General features: G+C 47.9%; 1 protein-coding gene across 18 annotated transcripts in view; it reads right to left on the bottom strand.

Annotated features, from left to right (window-relative positions):
* Nucleotides 1-2,915: 2,915 nt before the first annotated feature.
* The window catches only part of FHIT (fragile histidine triad diadenosine triphosphatase), a 1,535,374-nt gene continuing 1,521,867 nt past the window's right edge, over nucleotides 2,916-16,422 (bottom strand). For 14 of the 18 annotated variants that reach the window (XM_044933638.1, XM_044933642.1, XM_044933643.1 and 11 more), the window contains one exon: nucleotides 2,916-3,224. The gene's annotated coding sequence lies outside the window, so the exon portion shown is untranslated. Of the gene's footprint in view, nucleotides 3,225-15,564; nucleotides 15,930-16,422 lie in introns of those variants that run through there. The other 4 variants (XM_044933648.1, XM_044933653.1, XM_044933652.1 and 1 more) reach the window with 1 other exon arrangement.

Below are 16,422 nucleotides of genomic sequence, written 5' to 3'. Positions count from 1 at the left end.
CTCACAGTCATAGTGGGCATTTTTACTAACATCCTTCCCATATGTGATAAGTTATAGAAATGCCATTAGTTGCTTTCATTTATATAATTAAAAGGATGTTCTCATCTTGAAATTTTTGAATATTCCCTGCGTTCCCTTAACTACCCCCTCCCGCTTCCCCTTTGAACATCAGTACAAAGGACCAACCTCCCAAACCCAATACAGGAAAGAAATTGGAAGTGGTATTTATTACATTTGCTGAAAGTCCTTGGTTTTCAGTTTTTCTCCAAAGAGCATACATAGGTTTTGGGAATCAGGCCTGAGTGGATCCCAAATCCACCTACTATTAACTTTGTGATCTTGAGCAAGTTCTCTAACCCCTCTGAGCCTAAATTTGCATCTGTATTCTATATAGATTTTATGTGGATTAAATAAATAACATTTGCAAATGTATCTACAATCAGTACACACCAAAAGTTAGTTTCCTTCTTTCACCAGCAAGTCGTGCGAGTATACTCAACAAATATTGACCACTGGCAAAGTAGATCATTGCCCAGACCTCAGTTTCAAGCTAGGACACAGAGAAGGATGCATGGGAGAAGTTTATGTTCCATGAGACATGAGGCTCCTTCTCACCATCTGAAAGAATTGTTGGGGTCTGAGAAGTGTTATTCTGTAATCTGGGATCAGCTGTGGCAAAGACACTCAATGGGGAAAGGTCCTTTCAGGCTCTTTGCCAAAAATAGAGTATTGTTCTCTTCTGCATTTTGCATTCTGATGGCAGGTGGACAGTGAAGATAAGGAATGGGCTTAGCGTTTGAAAAGTGAGTAGTCAGAGCTCATCAGAAGACACAGCTTCCTTTAATGCTGTTAACATAGCCACCGCTGTGCTGTTTTGCGTGACAAGCACAGCATTGACAATGGAACCCCCCCCACACACACACACATACAGTTACCCACTGTTTACCATAAAATTAGCAGCTCTCCAGCTCTTGAGCAAAACAGCAACAACCTCATGGGTATTTGTGCTCAAGGAGAAATCACAGAGAACAAGGAATCACTCCTGGGGACACTTTCTGGCCTCAGCATGGTTTTCCATCACCTTTTGTAGGGTCTCCATGCAGACCAGACCCGCCTTAGCAGATGGAGTAATAGCTGGTTTTCTCCTATTAGTATCTGTAGGCTTTGTAAGTTCTTGAAACATCTCTTATAAAGTCACCCTGAACAGTCCCTGTTGGGGCATAGTGCTTCCCAGCTAAGCATGGGCTTGGGGGCCTTCAGGGCTGCCCTTCTCACCCTCAGCCTCCACGGCCTCCCAACCATAGCAGGGTTGCAGGAAGACACGAACTGAGAAGATGCATGGGAGCACAGGCAGAAACAAGGCTCTTGTAGGGTTTTAACTGCAACATGGAAAGGAAAACTGCAGGTAGGCTTCCAGTACGACTCAACTATCTGTTGCATCAGTGACTAAGTGTCTATTCATGTCTTTGACCAAAAGCCAGCGAGTAAAATGTGGAATTAACCTGGAAGGCAGGGACCAGGGCTTCTGGGGACATTTGCTATTGAAACTGAGGTGGAATCCATGTTTGACCTGCTAGGGATAAAATTAATTGGTATTTTTTAGGGTTCTGCTTTGGACCACAAAGTGGCAAGCCTAGAGCTGGGGGAGATGACCAGCATTGGCCATCTGCCCTCACTGGCATTTTATCTTCTGAACACATCCTGTTCAGACCGCAGGGCTTTCTACTTTCAGGTAGGCTTGGGAACCAAAGGCTTCCAGGTCTCAAGAAGTCACTGCCAATGATGAATAATTCAGGCTTTGGCGAGGACGTTCAAGGAGACTGGAAACAAGATGAGTTTCTGTCATGCTCAGTCTGCTGGCTTACACTGTGTCAGAAACAGTCAAAGCAGTGGGTTGAATGGTAGACGCCTAAAAGCTATGTCCATGCCACACCCCTGGAATCTGTAAATGTCACCTTATTTTGAAAAGGAGGCTTTGCAGATGTAATGGAGGTAAGGCTGTTAAGATCTTAAGGGCACCATTCTGGATTACCCGAGTGGGCTCTGAGTCCAATGTCAAGTGTCCTTATAAGAGAGGCACAGAGGGGAGACACACAGAGAACAACAGCGGGTGTGAGAGAGAGGTGAGACGAGGGTGAGGCCAAGGAACTCCGAGGCTGCCAGCGGAACCTCTGCAGAGAGACTCCCAGAGCCTCTGGGGGAGCCCAGCCTGGCAGGACTGTGGACGTCTGGCCCCCACAGCTGGGACGGGCACACTTCTGCTGTTCTAAGCTGCCTGGTTTGGGGTGAATCTGTCACAAGTCACAGGAAACATTCACACCGCACTGCGGATGGCGTCGCGGTCAGAGCAGTCCGTAAGCCAAGAGATTCTCAAGGAGGCTTTTCGTGAAGAAGAAAAATCCTGCCTTTGGTTCCTTGTAGCAGTGCTACTGGTATGTTTTCTTTTCCTCTATAAACTCTAATCCCCTGTTTTATTAATCTGCCAGAGGAAAGAAAGGGCCTGCTTCTGTCGTCCTTCCTTGAAGAAACTGACTGTCATGGGCAAGGGGCGTGCTTCCTATACCAACACTGAGAACCTTCCCATTCTTTTCCTTGTGTTCCCGCCACTCCAGCGCCCAGACCAAGGAGTCCGATCTGCACGAACCATATTGATCAGTGTCCTGAAGCTGATTTTGCCTCCTTAGGCTCTGTCAGCTCTGTCTCTCAGCACCCAAGGCAAGAAGAGAATATAACCAAGGGAAGGGTGTACATTCCTCCTCCTATTATCTTACTTTCCTCTGCGGAAACTCTCTAAATCTTCTCTCAGCCTTAGCAGACCTTTGGTTTACAGGAAGCACGGCGGGTCTGAGCGATCAATATGCTCATTTGTGAGGTCCCCAAACGTCAGATTTTTCAGTTAGCCAACACGCAAGATAAATATTTTAACTAGCATTTTTATTTCCCATCCAGGCCAAGGGACAAGTCAGAAAAGTTCTATTCTAAGTACGTAGCTGAGGAAGTATGGAAGGGCAAGTGGGTGCTGTGGTCTTGAAGGCAGCCTGTCAGTCATGGTGATTGAAACATAACCCCGTTGGCTTCCACAAGCATAATAAAATGCTTTCCAAAAGGCTGTCGAATTGTAGGATGTAATAAAGTTTGCTTAGCTGCATTTCCAAGGCCGCAGGGCCCTGAAGCATGAGGCCTGTTTCCTTATGCCTGGGGATTTGTTCCCGTTCCTTCCGTGCCTAGAAATGACAGGACATAAAACCAGACATTTAGTGAGAACAAATAGCATTTTTAAAATCATGGCAATAAACACAAGGTAAGTTTGCTCACTGCCGATTTCTCAGATGGCCATTAACATGCTACTTGAAGCCACGCATATGCAGGTATATGATGGGGTGTGGGCGGACTCCAGCCCTGCTAATGCCATGCTCCCTGGATCCCCACATGCTCTATGCTTTCTGTCCACAACCCAGGCCCCAGGGGTCAGCTGCATAGTCTCTTAATTTGTTTTCTGGACACACATCTTACATAGCAAATGAACTAAATTCAGACCTTGAATTAGGTCAGAAGAGACTCCCAAGCGGAGCCTTTAATCACGAGTACCCAGGAAGCTTGTTAAAAACACAGATTTCCCCAGTCTGTCCACATTCTGAATTAGCAGGTGTGGAGAGAAGGCCAAGAATCTGTGCTTGTTAACAAGTTTTCCATATGAGTCTAAGGCATCTGCCCCCGGACTGGGGAATTCTTGAGCTTGTACGTCTGTAGTGTGCGGAATCAGCTTTGCTGCAAGGCGAGTTACCTGAAGGATTTAGGCTGGGCCTAATGCAAATGAGTAATACTTATAAAGAAGGAAAGTTGGAGGAAGCCCTCTCATCTTATTCCTAGGTCACAGAAATGCATTTCACAGCTCTGACACCCTCTTCACCCTGGAGGAGAACTTGTTGGAGCCTCGGCTTCTGGGCCTTAGTTACTGTGATTAGTTACATGGTTATTACATGGAAGGACTGATGTTGAAGCTGAAACTCCAATACTTTGGCCACCTGATGCAAAGACCTGACTCATTTGAAAAGACCCTGATGCTGGGAAAGATTGAGGGCAGGAGGATAAGGGGACGACAGAGGATGAGATGGTTGGATGGCATCACCAACTCAATGGACATGAGTTTGAGGGAACTCTGGGAGTTGGTGATGGACAGGGAGGCCTGGCATGCTGCGATTCATGGGGTCGAAGAGAGTCAGACACGACTGAGCGACTTAAATGAACATGGGTGTGGTCAGGAGTCAGACTAGCTGGGACTGCTTGCTTGAAGGACATTGGAAAGGGCAGACCATTCCAGGAAACAGAAATTTAAGTAAGAAGGGAAGAAAGAGGAGAATTTTACAGCCTAGATTCCATAGTTTGAGGGAGGCTGAAAGAAAGGGGCTCTTAGGACATGTTGGGGCAGCTACCACAGATGTGATAGATGAAGAGATTTTGAGAAACATTTTTCAGAAGTGCAAAGAGACTTCCCCTTGGGGTTTTCCAGAGACCTGAGTGAAGATTTACATAGCTTTTCCTTTCCTGTTTGCTATTTATGGCTTTGAGTACAACACGTGGGAGGCCTAGGTGCAAAGGCCTAGCTGCCGGCCAACTCCAGCGTCTACTTCAAGGATATGCTCAATACAGGCCCATTCAACCCACCGGAAATGACACACCAGCACCCACTTCAGCCTCACGGAGTGAGTTGTTAGGGGGTCCAGCGCTATACATTTTCTGCAAGTTTGTGAGAGGGGCAGAGAGCAAAGGGCAGGCAGGGCATTCCTTTGGAATCACATCAGCTCCCTTCTGGGATCCAGAACACAGCAGCACAGTCACTTCCGCTTCGGCCTTCATATTTTAGCTCAGGGTACACTCACCGCCTCCCCAGGTCCCGATGTCTGTGAGTGAGGCGGGTATCCATCCATTTGCACCCTTCCCGACCCCGCAGAAGGGGGCTTGTCTCCCTGTTGTCTGACACTTGGATCCTCCCCAGTGGTTCCCAGCGCCGCCCATCTCGCCGGGACACATGGGTCATCTCCCGGTCATTCATCATCACCCTGGTCCTTGAACAATTACTGACTTAGAGTCAGAGGCACCTGTGCAGGCCTGGAAATGGATGTACCCTTTCTCTTCCTCCGCCTTGCCTGTCCAGGGCAGATTTATGTCCTAGAAGTTTCCCTCGGTTTTATTTTTGTCTCTGGAACAGCGCGGCCCCGTGTTATTTCCTTCGCCCGCCCTTCCCAGCGCCAGCCCTGTGACTGCTGCCCCTCCCTGGATGCCTGTGTCCCTTCCCGAGCAGGCTTCCTGTCCGTGCACTTCCGACGCCTCCTGCACGTATCCTGTTCACAAACGTGGCGCTCACACAGTCCGCCTGGCCGCTTGAGGCTCTGTCTTCAGCAGCTCCTTGTCTCCTACTCGTCTGGAAGCTCGTGGGGCACAGGGTCCACTTCTCATGCCAGAGACAGCGAGTGAGCAGGCTGAACTTTGAGACGTGGGGCGTGTCATTTCCTGGCTGCGTGTCTCCAGGCGGCATGACGCGTGCGTGGTGGGGTGATGGGGAGGAATGAGGGGGAACACACACAGGTGCTCAGCGCAGTGCTGGCACGTCGGATGGGCCCGCCGCTGTGAGCCTCGGTCGTCCTCACCGCTGTGCATGCTCTGGATGGAGCTGCTGGTCAGGGCCACCAGGCAGCAGGGACCCAGGAAACACCAAAGCAAGTGGAAGTCAGCGCTCAGATACACAGGGAGAGTCAGCCTCATTGTCGAAGAGGGTGCGTGCGGGCGACGTACTCGCCCCGCGCCATCCTCTGGTCGGACCTCACACATCAGCGCCCTTTGTGTCTCCACTTCCCTTTTGATCTCACCTTTAGACGGTGGTGTTTTCGGTGTTTATATGGGCATATCAACAAAGGTGTATACTGAAGCGTGAGGGAGGTTCTCAGGAGGGTGCAGACGTGAATAATGAGATCCTCAGAGTGTTCCCAGCTCCTTTGGGGAACCACCTCACCCGGGGGGAGGCAAGACAGCAGGTCATCAGGTGCCAGGTGAGCAGTCCAGAAAACGGGGGCTTCTGGAGTTCCGAGAACAGGAGCCCAGAATGTCTGAAGTTTGACTGATCTTTCCCATGAACACGTGCCTTTCAAATATTTCTGCATTCCTAAGAAGCACAGGGCAGATGAGCTGAGAATGTCCCCTCCCCCACGAGGAGGAGGAAGCGGTGACATCACCAAAGTCAGGGCAGGGCTTGGTTTTGCAAAGCAGGGAGTGACGGCAGAAGGGAGGCCCTGTGGCCCTGGATGGTAGAAGAGATATTTGGGGAGGGGACCTTTGAATTAGGAAGGGAAGTAAACTAGTCTGATGGAGAAAATTTGAGTAAGTTTATATACATATAATTTTATTTATTTATTTATTTTTGGCTTTGCTGGGTCTTTGTTGCTGCAAGGGCTTTTCTTTACTTGTGGTGTGTGGGCTTCTCGTTGCTGTGGCTTCTCTTGCTGTGAAGCACAGGCTTTAGAACACAGGCTCAGTAGCTGTGGTGCATGGGCTTAGTTGCTACGTGGCGTGTGAGATCTTCCCAGATAAGGGATCAAAGCCAAGTCTTCTGCACTGGCAGGCGGATTCTTCACCACCGAGCCACCAGGGAAGGCCTCAGTTAGGTTTTGAGTAAGACCTGCTGTGGGCTCTTCACCCATCTCTCCCTGAAAGCTTCAGGAGAGTCTCTAGAATCCATCTGCAGTTTGTTGTCGTGACTGAGTGAGTGCAGGGTGAGTGCAGGGGGTCAAGGGATCCCAGCTGGGGTCTGAATGAATCACTCCCGACTTCCCCTTAATATGTGGGAGTCACCAGGCTCCATAAAGTCTCTTTTCACACACACAAAAAAGGCAGAATCCTTTGTTTTAAACAGATCCAACCTCTGTGTGTGTGTGTTCAAGTCAACCTCGTCTTACTGTGTCAGTAAAGGAGGCTCCTCCCTCTTGACCCCATCCCTCCTGCATCCTAGAAGGCCAAGAGAGACGGGCTTTCTGCTTTGAAACTAAGAGAACAGATCACTATCTCTCTTTCTAAAGAGGAACCTGGATGGGAGCTGCCCCCAGGTGACCTAACTGGTTGTCTTTGTTTGCTGTTCAGTCACTGAGTTGTGTCATACTCTTTGTGACCCCATGAACTGCAGCAAGGCAGGCCTCCCTGTCCTTCACCATCTCCTGGAGTTTGCTCAAACTCATGTGCATTGAGTCGGTGATGCCATCCAACCATCTCGTCCTCTGTCATCCCCTTCTCCTGCCTTCAGTCTTTCCCAGCATCAGGGTCTTTTCCTGTGAGTTGGCTCTTCACATCAGGTGGCCAAAGTATTGAACCTTCAGCTTCAGTCCTTCCAATGAATATTCAGGGTTGATCTCCTTTAGGATTGACCATTTTGATCTCTGTGCTATCCAAGGGACTCTCAAGAGTCTTCTCCAGCGCCACAGTTTGAAACCATTAATTCTTCAGCGCTCAGCCTTCTTTATAGTCCAACCCTTATATCCATACATGACTGCTGGAAAAACCATGGTGATTTAGGTTTAGTTGCTAAGTCATGTCCTACTCTTGCAATCCCATGGACTGTAGCCTGCCAGGCTCCTTTGTCCATGGGATTCTCCAGGCGAGAATACTGGAGTGGGTTGCCATTTCAGCTTTGACTATATGGACCTTTTTAGGCAAGATGATGTCTCAGGTTTTTAATATGCAGTGTAAGTTTGTCATAGCTTTTCTTCCAAGGAGCAAGAGTCTTTTAATTTCATTCTAATTGGGTAGAGTGTGAAGGGAACATTTGGGACCATAAAAATGCAATCCTCTGTCATCTTTCTTTAGGATACTGTTTCTCCCCTGTGCTGCTCTGTGGGAATGCCCTGGGGAGGTCTAAACACTGCCAGGCCTCCCCTCCACCCTCAGAGACTCTGATCTGTCTAGAGTGTGGCCTAGTTCTCTGGCAGGGAATTACTGGGCATGAAGCCTTCAGGCCAGTTCCAAAGTGTGCTCCCAATAGAATGCTCTGAAAGCCCCAAAGCCATGTAGGTACTGGAAACAAGTTTCAGGAGGCGTCCGTGGCAAATATTCAGCCTCTACTCTGGTTGTCTGTCCTCTGCTTTCTTAGCAGAGCCACATGTGCAGGGCAAGTATTGTCCATCAAAAGTAATGCCTCTTGCCTCAAATAATGAATGAATGAACTCATTTTCCTTCCTTCCCAAAGCTGACGCAGAAATGGTTTTAAAACAAAGACAAATACTGTATATTAACACATGTGTGTGGGATCTAGCAAAAAAGTCCTGATGAGCCTAATTGCAGGGCAGCAGTGGAGAGGCAGACATAGAGGATAGACTTGCAGACACAGTGAGGAAGGAGAGGCTGGGACAAGTGGAGAGAGCAGCGTGGAAGCATTCCTTACCCTGTGTAACACAGATCGCCAGTGGGAATGCTGCTCTGTGACACAGGGAGCTCAACCCAGAGCTCTGTGACTCCCTAGAGGGGTGGGAAATGGGAGGGAGGTTTAAGAGGGAGGGGACAGATATACCTGTGGCGGATTCATGTTGATGTATGGCAGAAACCAGCACGATACTGTAAAGCAAATATCTTGCAATAAAAAACAACAACAACAAAATAACTACACTCATGCTCAAAACAAAGCCATGAGACACTAACATAAAATTCCTCTGTGACAGTTCTCTGTTATAAAAGTAGCTCTTGGTTTGTAGCAGGCCTGTGTACGGGGCAGACAGGCATGGACAGTCATCCCACTCATACTGAAAACAAGGTGAGCAACTTTCCAAGAGAAGGCACACCAACACCTGCTTCTCAGATTTTTTCTTAATAAACTTGGTCTGAGAAATTGGACCACAAGAGCCGCTGATGGCAATCTCTTACAGCGTGTAGGTAAAGAAGAAGCTGGGGGAAAAGGGACAAGGATCAGAGAGCAGCTCTGATTAGTAACCGAGGTGATGCAATTGTCCTTCTGCCTGGAGGCAGGAAGGGGTTACTCCACCCAAGTGCAGGCGCTGGAAACCCAGAGATGTGGGGACAGACTCGAGAGAGCAGGGCGATTCCAGCACGTTTTCTCACTCAAAATTGTCCCTCTGAGGATTAATAACAGCTTCCTACTACTAGAGGGTGTTAATTAACTTCCCTCTAAACAGGGTGCGGGGAGGTCTGTTTCCCAGTCCTGTGTGTTTGTCATCTCGAAGCGGGTACAGAAAGCAGCCCGGGCACCATGTGGCCAGCCCCCTCAGGAGGGGAGGGGCAGACCTCTCTCTGCCCTGCGGCGAGGCCAGGCCCACCCCCAGGCTGAGTGGCCACAGGCTCAGCATTGTCACTTTGCTCTCTGAAGGGATAAGTCAAACGCCAAGGACAGTGAATATGCAAGAAACACGATGCCAGCGCTCGTGGCTGTGAGTGACTCTGCAGCCCCGCACGGCTGGTCACCACTTTGATCCCATCCTGTCTTGGCAAACGAGACTACACCCACTTCCAGGCTTGGTGAACCCAGCCCTAGGCAATGCTTGCTACTCTCTGGGCAGGTTCTCATGTCCCGCTTGAAGGTAGTAAGGCTTTTCTCTCCCCTCTTTGGTCCATAGACATCACCTCCTTGTATCTGTGCCTTGAAAGGCTCTCCCTAAAAGGCTTTCTCATCCAGACAGAGTTTATGAAGAACCGGCTTCTTTATTTGTCTCTAAATCTGCAGCTTGATATTACCTTTCCCCAAGACTCAAGTCGAAATGAAAAAGGATTACTTTATATTTACTTCCATCTTTCATGAAAGAAACTAATTTTGAGAAAGAAAGTCCCTACAATGTGAAACACATTCCCTCCCTTGAAACCCTCTGAGGGGCAAAGGCAAAGCTAGGAGGCCTGCGTGCTGTTTCATTTACTCTGTCTGGCAGGGACTGCTTCTTATAGTGCTTTTGAGGGTCACCTTCCTTCAGCATTCTCCTCCACTCTAGTTGTGCGCTCCCGTTAGAAGAGAATTTTCCAGCCGAGCATGGAGCAGGACACCTTGGGTAATGAATGGCTCTGAGGGTTTGCTGAGTGTGTTATTTAATTAGTGGCACTTGCGTCTGGAGTGTCTACGACTCCATAGTTGAATAAAAGGTGTATTTGCTGAGGGATTACAGACAAACACTCAAGAATTGTCACAGTGAGAATCTGTCGGGGTTCAGCACATTTAACAGACTAATGGGGTTATTATTTTTTTTTTTCCTTTCCACCTTTAAAAGGTACTGAGGTTGATAGAACTCTGTTGCCTTTGCCTTGTGTGTGAGCTGAGATTACAATCCAAAAAAAAAAAAAAAAAAAAATCCTTAGGTGAATGGATGAAAGTCTATAACCCCAAGCAAAACCTCTCACCAAAAACAGAGATGACGTGTTTAATGTTGTACTGCTGAGAAACTGATGGTCAAATAGGTTATGGTTTACCTGTTACTCACAAAGAACTGCATTGCATGCAAGTTGTATATGGCACCCAAAGAGCAAGGGTTCAAAACCCTTGAAGAAGACACCACTGCAGGGTGTAGGGAACAGAGGCCATTGCCCACTACCCCGCGTCTCCTGAGGGTCTAGTGCTGAGAGTAGAATGCAGATGATGAAAAGACAAAGATGACGCGGCCCAGACAGGCGCCAGCCGCCCGCACGGGTGCATCTGTGTGGCTCCACCACTGTGTATGTTCAGATGGACTGTAAGTACAGAGGGTCGGGTTGTAATCCTGTGCATCACTGTGTGCACCCGGGCAGCTGACAGCCGATCTCCAGGCCACGGTCTCTTCCTTTGTAAAACAACAGGTTGACTTATATGTTCTTTAAAGTCCCTTCCAGCCCAAAGATGCAATCTCTGATTTTTCTCAGTAGAGATGGAAGCTTTCTGCGCCTCTGATAGAGCTGATCGCTCACTTTGGGGATTTAAGGGCCATTTAGTCCAGGACAAGACCCCCTGAGGGTGGGAGGGCATATGCAGGGCCCCCTGCACGAGGGCTAGAAGGCTCAGCTCTACTCCAGAGCTCAGCGGGATGGTCCAGGGGACGAGGCCTCAGCTTGGGGCCTGTCTCCCCTACTCTGTCCCTCCTACTGCAGACCTCCCCACCCTAGCAGACAGTGGGGACAGAGGCTCAGGAGGCTCAACTGGAGTGAGGGGAGGGACCCCAAGGCTGCTCTTTCCTAGGTGGGAGGGAAACCCATCCATCCAGGGTGTCAGCTGGCCAGCTGCTGTGCTCAGGGGTATGAAGACCTATGTGTGGAAAACTCCTTTAATCTTCCCATAAGTCCCGTGGGGTGGATATTACAGCCCCAGTTCACAGCTGGAACGAGGTCACACATTAAGTGGGACTGGACCCAGACCCGCTTAACTGCAGAGATCAGCCCCTTCTCAACACTGCAGTGTCCAACGTGGTGGCAGCAGCAGGCCCACATGGCTAACGAGCCCTGACAGATGTGGCTTGTCCGAATGGAGGCTGGGGAAACAGATATCTACCGGCCTTCAGAGACTGACTCAAAGAACATAAAACACCACATTTTTTTTTATACTTATGTAATTTTCGTATTATGATTTTTTATATTATTAGGATAGTGAAATGATAATATTTGGATATATGGGGTAAATGTATTAACACTGCTGCTGCTGCTGCTGCTGCTGCTAAGTCGCTTCAGTCGTGTCCGACTCTGTGTGACCCCATAGACGGCAGCCCACCAGGCTCCCCCATCCCTGGGATTCTCCAGGCAAGAACACTGGAGTGGGTTGCCATTTCCTTCTCCAATGCACGAAAGTGAAAAGTGAAAGTGAAGTCGCTCAGTCGTGCCCAACTCTTAGCGACCCCATGGACTGCAGCCCACCAGGCTACTCCATCCATGGGATTTTCCAGGCAAGAGAACTGGAGTGGGATGCCATTGCCTTCTCCGGTATTAACACTAATTTGTCCTTAACCTCAGAGAAGGAAATGGCAACCCACTCCAGTATTCTTGTCTAGAGAATCCTGTGGATGGAGGAGCCTGGTGGGCTGCTGTCCATGGGGTCGCACAGAGTTGGACTCGACTGAAGCGACTTAGCATGCATGCATGCACTGGAGAAGGAAATGGCAACCCACTCCAGTGTTCTTGCCTGGAGAATCCCAGGGACGGGGGAGCCTGGTGGGCTGCCATCTATGGGGTCGCACAGGGTCGGACACGACTGAATCGACTTAGCAGCAGCAGTCCTTAATCTGGTTTCTGGAAAATGTCAAAGGACATGTGTAGCTCACATTCTCATCCTCTTGGTCAGCACAGCTCTGAGACAGTAGCCCAGAGCCCAGGCTCTAGAAACATGGGGAAGCCGGTCAGAGGGCAAGGGGAGCCCTGGGAATGTCTACAGAGTTGATTTAGTATTTAAGCACCTGGGCGCTGCACTCAAGTTAGGTCTCTGACTTATTAGATGTGTTATCTTTATCAAATTACTTTGCCCATCCGGGCCTCAGTTCCATCATCTACAAAACAGGAAAACAGCATCTATGTCACAGAATTGTTATAAGGACTGAAGATGATACAAGTGAAGCACTTAGCATAGTACCTGGTTCAGAGAAAGGTCTAGAAGCTACAGAACTATTGTCGCTCATTCATTCACTCAGTGTTTCTGAGCACCCATGAGATGCCAGGGGCTGTTTTAAAAGCCAAAGACAATGGCCCTGTCCTCAGACACTTGCTTGCTAGTGGAAGATACAGACAAACCAATGAGTCTATAATATGATGACCGGTGACGCTGAGCACTGTGAAGAAAAATGAGGCAAGTTTAAGGAGGAAACGGGGCTCTGCTTGAGATTGGGCACCTGAGGAAGGCCCTTCTGAGTGGGTGGACGTTTGAGTTGAATACTGAACGGAAGAAGAAAAGAAAAGAATTCCAGGCATGGGGGCCAAAAAATGCCAGGGCCCTGAGGTGGGAGCTTCTGTGATAGAACCTCATAAGAGCAAGGAAGCAGGAAAGCTGGAAGCAAGAGTATGGGGAAGAGTTGGGGCCATGAGACTGGATTTTATCCTATGTCACTGGCTATGGCCTATACGGCCCACTGTGATTAGGCCTGGCTGGCTGGCTTTACAAAGTATGGGGAAGGAACATGACCTGATGGCCCATTAAAAGGATTGCAATCTTAACAGATTTACTATTTTAATATGTTTGTTCTTTTTTTATGACCTTGGATGAGTTTGAGGGTATGTTGTTGTAATTTTAGTTGCTAAGTCATGTCTGATTCTTTTGTGTCCCCATGGACCACCATCCGCCAAGCTCCGCTGTCCATGGGATTTCCCAGGCAAGAATACTGGAGTGAGTTGCCATTTCCTTCTCCAGGGGATCTTCCTGGCTCAGGCTACATTGGCAGGTGGATTCTTTATCGCTGAGCCACCATGGGAACCCTGATTGAGGGTATAGATGTGCATTTTAAGAGTCACAGTCAACAGTTAAAATAGTCTGTATAAAGAAGGTATATTTTTAACTGCAGTATCATGAAACCTCACCCATAATGAGAGGAATTCTTAGGCTTTACTGAAAATAATTTTCTGTTAAACTCTTACACTACTTTTCATTTCCATTAAGTATGATTCTTTTGAAAGATTAAAGAAATAAAAATTAACCACAAACAATATCTTCAAACTTAAAGGAAAAAAAAACCAACGAACTGCCCCAATAGATAAGAGACCCTTAAAAAGAGAGTAATAGAGCAAACTCTTGATAGGGGTGTCACAGATAAATGCTGATGCACTTCATTGCACATATTCCTTGTTCAAATTGATAACTCTGGAATTTGCAGGAGTCACAGAGAGATAAGAGAGGGGACAGAGTTCTGAGAGGAGCCCTGAGTGGCCCAGACTGGCATTCTGCCTGTTAGAATGCTCCTCTTTCCCATAGCTCTCTGTGACTCTGGCTTATCATTTCTAATTTAAAAAATGACTCTTGCAATATCACGGGCTTTCATTTCTCCAAAACAATACCACCCCATCAGCTTGCAGCTCAGAATGTCCACAGTTCTGTACTATTTTTTTTGGAGCCCCACTGGAATATGGTATGGAGCTCTAGCAGAGGAAAATTGCTAAGAACATCTAATTGCATTCTAAGTCATTTTTTTGCCTGTCTTAAAGGAATGAAAATGATCTGCCGGTTTTTATAGCCCTTCTTGACCTAAAGATATCTGCTGGCAGAAAGAGAATCCTCAATTGGGCTCTTTTAATGCTTTAATTATTACGTGATCTATCATCTTATGCACTGACTTGCACACTTGGAAAAATCTCTTAAAGATGCATTAAAATTGATTGGCTAATCCTAGACCATGGGGGTGGCTCTCGGAGGGCATGTAATTGTCTGTGGGCATGGGAGGTGAGACAGGATTGACACCAAGTCAACTACATCACAATGGGATAAGGGAGGGAAATGGATTTGACCCCAGGTAGGGTTGACAATGCACTGCCGACTTGCTCAGAGTGCAGTCACGTGTGTTCTCAGTTGCTGTGAGAATTCCTCTCCTCGGTTTATCTTTTGTCTCCCTTTCCTCTGGAGGCTTCTCCTGCATTGCTTTTCCAAATGAGGAGCAAGATGACTGCCAGAAGCCTGAAGTCTAGTCCATATCACCCCTGAGTCCACACACCACATGGCAGAGAAGCTGCCTTGGCTAACTGGTCAACACAGCACCTACAGCTGTGCTTTCTGGATGAGACTGGCAGCTACCAAGTCCCATGTCTGCTACACCTGTCCTATTTTCTGCTTGACCTCTCAACAGTTTTCTAAATGTTTTGAAATCCAAGGGCTAATTACAGACCCTTGGTGAAAACCCCCTATCTCTAAAGAAAACGAACCTGTAGGTCTTGAATGGAGCCCTTGGGAGTCCTCACTGATCCCCAAAATACAGCATGTTGTGCATTATGGTCCAGGGTTGAGTAACTGTGATCCACTCCTCTTCATCAAATGCAGTTGTATCTTCCAGGCAAATATTCAGTCCATAACTGTTGTTGCCAAGGGGACAGGGCAGCATTGTCTCTTTGGCAGGGTGGTTGTGATAAGTGGATAAAGTGACCTACACAAAGCCCCCAGCACAGAAATCACCAAATACTGGTACTTTTCCTGAAGTTCCAGGAAAGGTAGGTTCCAGGTGGTTTCCTAAACCACCAATTTTAGTGTTAAGTGCAGGCTCCAGAGTCAGACGGTCTGGGTGGCCCTAACTCTCTATGTATAATCTGGGAGTCCTGGGAAAAGTCCCAGAGCAATCTTAAGCTTCAGTTTCTACATCTGAACACTGGGACGATACTAGAGGACGGCTGTGGGATTTCACTGAGATAAAACCTGTGAAGTGCTTCATGTAACTTGCCCATAATGAGATCGCCATAAGTGGGATCATCAAGGATCATGAAAAATGAAGCAGCATCAGTGCTGGTTTTTCCGGCTCAGCTCCTGAAATGATGATCTTCTAGGCCAGTGTGGTCCCTTCAAGTCTGGGAGGGTGGCCGAGAGGAGAACGGACTCAGATGCAGTAATGTAACTGAATGTAGGGTCTGGCTGCTCGCTGCTCAAAAGCCAATAAAGAGGCCAGGTTGGTGGAAAGGAAACTTTGCTTTATTTTGGAGGCTGGCAACCTGGGGGCGGGCTCCTATCCAAAGGCTGACTCCCCGTCCCCTGCAACCCCCAGTGACGAGCAGTGGACAAGAGCTTTTATAGACAGAGGGAGGGGGCTACATGCAGAAACAGTACAGTTAGCTCTGGCAGTCATGTTGACGTTGGTCATGGGTGGTCTGCTCAGCGTCATCTCGATTGTCTAAAGTACAGTTAATCTTCAGTTCCAGGGTCAGTTTGTTTCCATTTCCTTGAGGCCAGTTCTTGGAACTGTGGCAGCTTATGTCATGGCTACAGTCCGGTCATCGTGTAGTTAACTTCTTCCCCCTGGTGGGGGTTTCAATATCTGTAAGACAGCTCACAGAATTTTATCTATAGCACTGGAGGAACTAAAGGCTCCTGACTGTTTACAGACTAAACTATTATTGTTTTGAGCTGTTTGACTGTTTTCTTTTGTTTCAGTATTTTCTCATTTCTGATTAAACTTATTCTTTGGCTAAAGTTTTCTTCACAGACAAAAGGCAGGCTGAGGATATGGGGTTGAGGGGGGCAGGGTGGAGCATATAACCCTGCTCTGTTTCAGGAGCAAAGTGTCTGTGAAGATTATATGCAACAACTGTTCTTTTCTGTTTAAACTTATTCTGGAATAGCTGAATATCCAGCCAGCAGTTAGACCATACATTAGAGTCAATCTCTTCCTGCCTTTTCTTTTCTCCTTAACTCAAAATTTTTCATGTATCTGATTTATATATAGCCCTTTTTTTACCATTGAAATATGGGCTTCCCTGGTGACTCAGATGGTAAAGAATCCACCTGCAATGCAGGAGACTCGGGTTCAA

The sequence above is a fragment of the Bubalus bubalis genome, chromosome 21, assembly GCF_019923935.1.
Source record: "Bubalus bubalis isolate 160015118507 breed Murrah chromosome 21, NDDB_SH_1, whole genome shotgun sequence".
Lineage (NCBI taxonomy): Eukaryota > Metazoa > Chordata > Mammalia > Artiodactyla > Bovidae > Bubalus > Bubalus bubalis.
This window is presented reverse-complemented; position numbering and strand designations above follow the sequence as displayed.